Below are 10,000 nucleotides of genomic sequence, written 5' to 3'. Positions count from 1 at the left end.
GATGGTGCTCGAGGCAACCGACCGCACCAGGGCCCAGCGTGTGCCGATGGTGGTCGAGGCAACCGCCCGCACCAGGGCCCAGCGTGTGCCGATGGTGGTCGAGGCAACCTGCCGCACCAGGGCGGAGCGTGTGCCGATGGTGGTCGAGGCAAGCGCCCGCACCAGGGCCCAGCGTGTGCCGATGGTGGTCGAGGCAAGCGCCCGCACCAGGGCCCAGCGTGTGCCGATGGTGGTCGAGGCTGCCGATGGTGGTCGAGGCAACCTGCCGCACCAGGGCCCAGCGTGTGCCGATGGTGCTCGAGGCAACCGACCGCACCAGGGCCGAGCGTGTGCCGATGGTGCTCGAGGCAAGCTGCCGCACCAGGGCCCAGCGTGTGCCGATGGTGGTCGAGGCAACCGCCCGCACCAGGGCCCAGCGTGTACCGATGGTGATCGAGGCAACCGACCGCACCAGGGCCCAGCGTGTGCCGATGGTGCTCGAGGCAACCTGCCGCACCAGGGCCCAGCGTGTGCCGATGGTCGTCGAGGGAACCTGCCGCACCAGGGCCCAGCGTGTGCCGATGGTGGTCGAGGCAAGCGCCCGCACCAGGGCCCAGCGTGTGCCGATGGTGCTCGAGGCAACCGACCGCACCAGGGCCCAGCGTGTGCCGATGGTGCTCGAGGCAACCTGCCGCACCAGGGCCCAGCGTGTGCCGATGGTGCTCGAGGCAACCTGCCGCACCAGGGCCCAGCGTGTGCCGATGGTGGTCGAGGCAAGCGCCCGCACCAGGGCCCAGCGTGTGCCGATGGTGCTCGAGGCAACCGACCGCACCAGGGCCCAGCGTGTGCCGATGGTGGTCGAGGCAAGCGGCAGCACCAGGGCCCAGCGTGTGCCGATGGTGGTCGAGGCAAGCGCCCGCACCAGGGCCCAGCGTGTGCCGATGGTGGTCGAGGCAAGCGCCCGCACCAGGGCCCAACGTGTGCCGATGGTGCTGGGGGCAACCGCCCGCACCAGGGCCCAGCGTGTGCCGATGGTGATCGAGGCAACCGCCCGCCCCAGGGCCCAGCGTGTGCCGATGGTGGTCGAGGCAAGCGCCCGCACCAGTGCCCAGCGTGTGCCGATGGTGGTCGAGGCAAGCGCCCGCACCAGGGCCCAGCTTTTGCCGATGGTGATCGAGGCAACCGGCCGCTCCAGGGCCCAGCGTGTGCCGATGGTTATCGGGGCAACCGGCCGCACCAGGGCCCAGGGTCTGCCGATGGTGCTCGAGGCAACCGCCCGCACCAAGGCTCAGCATGTGCCGCTGGTGATCGAGGCAACAACCCACACCAGGGCCCAGCTTGTGCCGATGGCGGTCGAGGCAAGTGCCCGTACCGAAGGGCAGCCTATGCCGATGATGGTCGATGCATGTGCCATCACCATGCGTCATCATGTGCCGTTGATGGTCGAGGCCTTGGCCGAAGTTCGATTTTGAGCCACGGTGCCCATGCTTGGCTCCAGCATGTGCTGGTGCCGCATTTTTTTCACTCGGGACAGCATCGCCGGAGCATCGCCGGAGTACCGCCGGAGAACCTGACCGGCGGCATTGGGGTTCCGGCGATTGGGAGGGGGGCCGGGGGGGTGTGCGCACATGATGTGCGATGGGTGCTGGTACTTGGCCTTGTGTTGGCCCCCTATCCCTCATCAAACCTCTGAGAATTCACACCCCCTTAAAGAGCATTTGAGATTTTACAGGTTTGCTACCAGTAGCCGTTAAAGTGTCTGAAATGGGGACACTTTTTTCAAACGGTCACAAAATCTTCTCTACTTCGAGTTTTTAGCTGAATTTTTTTGTGCATGCCAACAAAAATAGAAGGATCATGCCTACAAAATTTGGGGCCAAAAATCCTTATAAAAAAATTTTAAAAAATCCCGAACCGCAAAAAGTTTCGAAAATCGTGAAAAATAGAAAACGAGTCATCCTCCAACGAAACTTCACGTGAAGGCTTAGGGGACCATTGTATGAATTTACAAGCCATAAAAATGGCATTGGCACGGCAGAAATTTGAAGATGTGCCTAAACCCACCAGGGCCCAGCGTGTGCCGATGGTGCTCGAGGCAACCGCCCGCACCAGGGCCCAGCGTGTGCCGATGGTGCTCGAGGCAAGCGCCCGCACCAGGGCCCAGCGTGTGCCGATGGTGGTCGAGGCAACCGCCCGCACCAGGGCCGATAGTGTGCCGATGGTGCTCGAGGCAACCTGTCGCACCAGGGCCCAGCGTGTGCCGATGGTGATCGAGGCAACCTGCCGCACCAGGGCCCAGCGTGTGCCGATGGTGGTCGAGGCAAGTTCCCGCACCAGGGCCCAGCGTGTGCCGATGGTGGTCGAGGCAAGTTCCCGCACCAGGGCCCAGCGTGTGCCGATGGTGCTCGAGGCAACCTGCCGCACCAGGGCCCAGCGTCTGCCGATGGTGCTCGAGGCAACCTGCCGCACCAGGGCCCAGCGTGTGCGGATGGTGGTCGAGGCAAGCGCCCGCACCAGGGCCCAGCGTGTGCCGATGGTGGTCGAGGCAAGCGCCCGCACCAGGGCCCAGCGTGTGCCGATGGTGGTCGAGGCAAGCGCCCGCACCAGGGCCCAGCGTGTGCCGATGGTGGTCGAGGCAACCGCCCGCACCAGGGCCCAGCGTGTGCCGATGGTGCTCGAGGCAACCTGCCGCACCAGGGCCCAGCGTGTGCCGATGGTGCTCGAGGCAACCGACCGCACCAGGGCCGAGCGTGTGCCGATGGTGGTCGAGGCAAGCGCCCGCACCAGGGCCCAGCGTGTGCCGATGGTGGTCGAGGCAACCTGCCGCACCAGGGCCCAGCGTGTGCCGATGGTGGTCGAGGCAACCGCCCGCACCAGGGCCCAGCGTGTGCCGATGGTGATCGAGGCAACCGACCGCACCAGGGCCCAGCGTGTGCCGATGGTGCTCGAGGCAACCTGCCGCACCAGGGCCCAGCGTGTGCCGATGGTCGTCGAGGGAACCTGCCGCACCAGGGCCCAGCGTGTGCCGATGGTGGTCGAGGCAAGCGCCCGCACCAGGGCCCAGCGTGTGCCGATGGTGCTCGAGGCAACCGACCGCACCAGGGCCCAGCGTGTGCCGATGGTGGTCGAGGCAACCGCCCGCACCAGGGCCCAGCGTGTGCCGATGGTGGTCGAGGCAACCTGCCGCACCAGGGCGGAGCGTGTGCCGATGGTGGTCGAGGCAAGCGCCCGCACCAGGGCCCAGCGTGTGCCGATGGTGGTCGAGGCAAGCGCCCGCACCAGGGCCCAGCGTGTGCCGATGGTGGTCGAGGCTGCCGATGGTGGTCGAGGCAACCTGCCGCACCAGGGCCCAGCGTGTGCCGATGGTGCTCGAGGCAACCGACCGCACCAGGGCCCAGCGTGTGCCGAGCACCAAGCTGCCGCACCAGGGCCCAGCGTGTGCCGATGGTGGTCGAGGCAACCGCCCGCACCAGGGCCCAGCGTGTGCCGATGGTGCTCGAGGCAACCTGCCGCACCAGGGCCCAGCGTGTGCCGATGGTCGTCGAGGGAACCTGCCGCACCAGGGCCCAGCGTGTGCCGATGGTGGTCGAGGCAAGCGCCCGCACCAGGGCCCAGCGTGTGCCGATGGTGCTCGAGGCAACCGACCGCACCAGGGCCCAGCGTGTGCCGATGGTGCTCGAGGCAACCTGCCGCACCAGGGCCCAGCGTGTGCCGATGGTGGTCGAGGCAAGCGCCCGTGTCACGCCCTGGGCGGGCGCGCCAGGCACATCAGCCAGACCAGCAGGCGAGCCAGCAGCTAAGGCCCGCAGACCAGGCGTGCTGGCGGGTATCAGTGCGCAAAGCCTATCAAACGAGCTCCAAACGCCCGCCCATCTTGCAGGCCAACTCATGAGACCAAGGCCTGGCATTTGGGCTGCCCGCACCACATCCAGAAGGGCCCGAGGTGCTGGATACGCAAGGGAAGCTTCTGGAACCAGGCAGGATCAGCATCAGCATCCTGGCAGATTTGGTTGACCCTGAAAATCAGGAACCAGCATCTTGATTAAATGTAATCCCATGATTGTAGCCTTTATTTTAGGGATTTGCCATTAAGTTGTAGCTGGAGCCTCAACTATAAATAGAGGGCTGCTCCACCCTCATTTGTACACCATCAAACACTTCTGTTTCAGTGAATACAAGAGCATTTCCAGAATTCTGTTTTCCTGTCCTGTTTCTCTTTAACTTGCGTAATCAGCCCTTCCCTTTGTTCTAGTGCCCGCACGCTTGTGTTTTAGGCTGACTTAGGCATCAAGGACGAGATTCCAAGCCTAAGGCCGCACGGATTCTGAGTCTAAGGTCGGAGCCCGTGACAGTTGGTATCAGAGCGAGTTCGATTCTGCGTGTTTGTGTTGTGCAGGTTAGATCGTGATTGAGGAGATGGCATCCCAAAGCGACGTTGCTAGCCAACAACCAGAGGCCCAGGAGCATGGGCGAGGAAGAGGCAAGAAAGCTTGTTCTAGAGATATCTGGTCTACCATGGACGGTAGGCTGGCCAAGGTGGAGGTGACCATAGGCGACATGGGGGAGAAGCTGGAGGAAGTAGAAACTCACATTGCATCGCTAGACTCCATGGGGGAGGAGATCCAAAGTGAGCTAGCAGCTGCTCTCAACAATGGCCTGGATGAGATCACCCGAAAGAATGAATCCTTGGAGGCGGAAGTTCTGACTTTGCGAGATGGCATGGAGGCCATGCGCAATGGCATGGAGGCCATGCGCCAGCAGATGGAGGAGCTTACCAGTGAGCTCGTTACTTGCAAGACTGCCATTGGGAATGGCATGTTTGCTGGAGTGTCCAGATCCAGATTGGATGTCCCCAAGCCTAAGGAGTTTAAGGGGACTAGGGCGGCCAAGGAAGTAGACAATTACCTTTGGGGTATGGAGCAGTATTTCCAGGCCATGGGCATGCAAGACGAGGCGATAAAGGTAAGCACCGCTGCTATGTATCTCACTGATGTAGCCTTATTGTGGTGGAGGCGCAGGTGTGATGATGTCAGGCGTGGGAACGCCAAGATTGGAACCTGGGCAGAGTTCCAAAAAGAGTTCAGAGAACAATTTTACCCGGAGTATGCCGATGATGAGGCACGGGCAAAGTTGCGCAGGTTGAGCCAGCAAGGGAACATAAGAGAGTATGTTCAAAAATTCTCTGAACTGATGCTACAGATCTCGGATCTAGGCGAGAAGGATGCATTCTTTGCTTTCATGGATGGGCTGAAGCCGTGGGTGAAGCATGAGCTACAAAGGAGGGGAGTTCATGACTTGGCTAAAGCCATGACCACTGCCGAGGCGTTGATAGAGTTCAAGCCTCTGAACAAGTTTGAGTCTACCAAGCCCAAGGGTAAGGGCAGGGACGATAGGGACCGGAAGAAGCAGTCCAATGGGAAGGACCGTGACCGGGAGTCCAAGGATGGAGACCGAGACCGTTCAACCAAGGATGGCGAGAGGAAGCCATCAGCAGGCAAGTGGAAAGCAAAGGGGGACCGAGAACCACTAGCATGCTACCTATGTGGAGGGAGCCACATAGCGCGCAATTGCCCGCAGAAGGGCAAGCTGGCTGCTGTAGACAGGGAGTCTGACGAGGAGCCAGAGTCAGGGGCAGCAAAGCTTGGGTCGTTGGTGCTCAATGCTGTCCAGAGTAAGGGGAGCCGCAAGCCAAAGGGCTTGATGTTTGCGGATCTGATGGTTGCGGGTCAGAAGGTGAGCGCACTGGTGGACACAGGTGCCTCACATCTTTTCATTTCAGGTGATGGAGCCCGGAAGCTCGGACTAAAGGTGCAGAAAGGGACTGGTACCATTAAGACGGTGAACTCCAAGGAAGTTCCAGCCATTGGAGTAGCACGGGGAGTGGAGTTGCAGCTTGGAGATTGGAAAGGCAAGGAGACCATTGAGGTAATACCCCTTGACGACTATGAGTTTGTGATTGGGTTGGATTTCCTTGTTCGGATTAACGCCCTCCTTGTGCCTTTTGCCGATTGTGTTTGCATCTTGGATGCACGGTGCCAATGCCTTGTACCATTGAGGAGAGGGTCTGGAGTTGGGTCACGGGTGGTGTCAGCCATCCAATTTGCCAAGGCGGTAAGTAGACAAGAAGACACCTTCTTGGCAGCCCTGAAATATGATGAGCCAAGGGAGAAGGAGACCGAGTCACCCTTGGAGGTGCTAAAGGTGCTGAAGACCTTTAGTGATGTGATGCCCGCAAAGCTGCCTAGCAAGCTACCACCTAAGAGGGAGGTGGACCACAAGATCGAGCTGGTGTCCGAGGCCAAGCCACCAGCCAGAGCCCCTTACCGAATGTCTCCACCAGAGTTGGAGGAGTTGAGGAAGCAGCTCAAGGAGTTAGTTGATGCTGGCTTCATCAGGCCATCGAAAGCACCCTATGGTGCACCGGTTCTATTCCAGCGCAAGCATGATGGGTCGTTGCGGCTGTGCATAGACTACCGGGCTTTGAACAAGCTGACCATTAAGAACAAGTACCCCATCCCACTCATTGCGGACTTGTTCGATCAACTTGGGAGCGCAAGGTGGTTCACCAAGCTGGATTTGAGGTCAGGCTATTATCAAGTCAGGATCGCGGAGGGAGATGAGCAAAAGACAGCATGTGTCACTCGGTATGGTTCGTATGAGTTCTTGGTGATGCCTTTCGGACTCACGAATGCCCCAGCAACATTCTGCACCCTTATGAACAAGGTACTTCAGTCATTCCTTGATCGGTTTGTTGTGGTTTATTTGGATGACATTGTGATCTACAGCCAGACTTTGGGAGAGCATGTAGACCACTTGAGACAGGTGTTCGAGGTGTTGCGGGCGCACAAGCTGTTTGTCAAGAGGGAGAAGTGCTCATTCGCCCAGCAGGAGATCCCATTCCTTGGCCACATAGTGGGAGGTGGCAGGATACGCATGGATGAAGGCAAGATAGACGCCATCCTGGAGTGGCAACCGCCAGCCAAGGTCACTGAGTTGAGATCGTTCCTTGGGCTGGTTAACTACTACAGGCGCTTCATCAAGGGTCACTCAGCAATAGCCACGCCATTGACTGACTTGCTCAAGAAAGGGAGAGCATGGGAGTGGAGCGCAGGGTGCCAGGAAGCCTTTGATAGGTTGAAGCGGGCTATGACCGAGGAGCCAGTCTTGGCCTTGCCAGACCATGCCAAGCCGTATGAGGTGCATACGGACGCATCAGACTTTGCCATAGGGGGCGTGTTGATGCAAGAGGGACGTCCAGTCGCGTTTGAGAGCAGGAAGCTGAACGAGACTGAACGTAAGTACACGGTCCAAGAGAAGGAGATGACTGCAGTGGTGCACTGCTTGCGCACTTGGCGCCATTACCTGTTGGGGTCGAGGTTCGTGGTGAGAACGGACAATGTGGCGACCAGCTACTTCCAGACGCAGAAGAAGCTGTCCCCCAAGCAGGCGAGATGGCAAGATTTTCTTGCAGAATTTGATTTCCAGATGGAGTACAAGCCAGGACGGGCGAACCTAGTGGCAGACGCCCTGAGCAGGAAGGCTAACCTTGCTGCCATTAGCCAACCAGAGGGGTCACTGGTGCCGCGCATCAAGGAGGGACTTGCGCATGATCCTACAGCCAAGGCTCTGATGGAGTACGCCCAGCAAGGTAAGACTAGGCGGTTTTGGTTGCAGGATGGGTTGCTGTACACCAGGGGCAGTAGACTGTTTGTGCCGCAGCACGGGAAGCTCCGCAAGGAAGTTTTGCAAGAGTGTCATGATTCAAGGTGGGCTGGACACCCAGGAGTAAGCCGCACCTTGGCGCTGATCGAGGACCGGTACTACTGGCCGCACATGAGGGACGATGTGGAGGCCTATGTGAAGACTTGTCTTGTGTGCCAACAGGACAAGGTGGAGCTCAAGAAACCAGGGGGTCTCTTGGAGCCATTGCCAGTGCCAGAGCGACCATGGGAGAGTGTTTCTCTGGACTTTATAGTCGGTCTACCCAAGACAGAGGGGTTTGGAAGCATCATGGTAGTGGTGGACAGGTTTTCCAAGTATGGAATCTTCATTCCAGCAACCAAGGAGTGCCCAGCCGAGGAGGCAGCTCGATTGTTCCTGAAGAACATGGTGAAGTACTGGGGAGTGCCGAGGACCATTGTTAGTGATCGGGACGGGCGTTTCACGGGCAGGTTCTGGACTGAGTTGTTCAAGCTGTTGGGGTCAGACTTGAACTTTTCCACCAGCATGCATCCGCAGACCGATGGGCAGACAGAACGTGTGAATGGACTACTGGAGGTCTACCTCAGGCACTATGTGAGTGCCACACAAAGGGACTGGCCAAAGCTACTGGATATTGCGCAGTTTTCCTACAACTTGCAAAGGAGCGAGGCAACGAACCAGAGCCCATTTGAGGTTGTGACAGGGCAACAACCACTAACACCCGGTTCGATTGCTGCAGGTTATACAGGGCCGAATCCAGCAGCATACAAGTTTGCCAAGGCATGGCAGGAGCAAGCTGACTTGGCCAGAGTTTGTCTACACAAGGCGGCCAAGAGGTCGAAGAAGTGGGCAGACCAGAAGAGGCGGGATGTGCAGTTCCAGGTTGGAGACTTGGTGTTGGTGAAGCTGCATCCCATTGTGCGCCACAGGGGGCTGCACAAAGGCCTAGTCCGGAGGTATGAGGGACCTTTCCGAGTAGTCAAGAGAGTAGGCAAGGTTGCCTACAAGCTGGATATGCCACCCAAGCCGAGGGTACACCCGGTGTTCCATGTGAGCATGCTCAAGCCGTTCCATGAGGATGAGGGAGATCCAGGACGGGCAAAGTCAAAGCGTGCACCGTTGGGAGCAAGGGCCTCATATGAGAAGGAGGTCCACAGCATTATGGCTGACCGGGAAGTGAGACGGAAGAACTATCAACCAAGACATGAGTACTTGGTGCGCTGGAAGGGACTTCCAGACAGTGAGGCGAGCTGGGAACCAGCAGAGGACTTATGGCAGTTCGGGGACCAGATCAGGCAGTACCATGCAGAAGACGCAACGAGGGCGTTGCGCAATCAGGTGGGGGAGAATGTCACGCCCTGGGCGGGCGCGCCAGGCACATCAGCCAGACCAGCAGGCGAGCCAGCAGCTAAGGCCCGCAGACCAGGCGTGCTGGCGGGTATCAGTGCGCAAAGCCTATCAAACGAGCTCCAAACGCCCGCCCATCTTGCAGGCCAACTCATGAGACCAAGGCCTGGCATTTGGGCTGCCCGCACCACATCCAGAAGGGCCCGAGGTGCTGGATACGCAAGGGAAGCTTCTGGAACCAGGCAGGATCAGCATCAGCATCCTGGCAGATTTGGTTGACCCTGAAAATCAGGAACCAGCATCTTGATTAAATGTAATCCCATGATTGTAGCCTTTATTTTAGGGATTTGCCATTAAGTTGTAGCTGGAGCCTCAACTATAAATAGAGGGCTGCTCCACCCTCATTTGTACACCATCAAACACTTCTGTTTCAGTGAATACAAGAGCATTTCCAGAATTCTGTTTTCCTGTCCTGTTTCTCTTTAACTTGCGTAATCAGCCCTTCCCTTTGTTCTAGTGCCCGCACGCTTGTGTTTTAGGCTGACTTAGGCATCAAGGACGAGATTCCAAGCCTAAGGCCGCACGGATTCTGAGTCTAAGGTCGGAGCCCGTGACACCCGCACCAGGGCCCAGCGTGTGCCGATGGTGGTCGAGGCAAGCGCCCGCACCAGGGCCCAGCGTGTGCCGATGGTGCTCGAGGCAACCGACCGCACCAGGGCCCAGCGTGTGCCGATGGTGGTCGAGGCAAGCGGCCGCACCAGGGCCCAGCGTGTGCCGATGGTGGTCGAGGCAAGCGCCCGCACCAGGGCCCAGCGTGTGCCGATGGTGGTCGAGGCAAGCGCCCGCACCAGGGCCCAACGTGTGCCGATGGTGCTGGGGGCAACCGCCCGCACCAGGGCCCATCGTGTGCCGATGGTGATCGAGGCAACCGCCCGCCCCAGGGCCCAGCGTGTGCCGATGGTGGTCGAGGCAA

The sequence above is a fragment of the Durio zibethinus genome, unplaced genomic scaffold (assembly GCF_047325235.1).
Source record: "Durio zibethinus cultivar Kanyao isolate XHJ-2024 unplaced genomic scaffold, ASM4732523v1 HiC_scaffold_325, whole genome shotgun sequence".
In the NCBI taxonomy this organism is placed as follows: domain Eukaryota; kingdom Viridiplantae; phylum Streptophyta; class Magnoliopsida; order Malvales; family Malvaceae; genus Durio; species Durio zibethinus.
The sequence above is the reverse complement of the archived record's forward strand: the minus strand, read 5'-3'. Positions refer to the sequence as shown.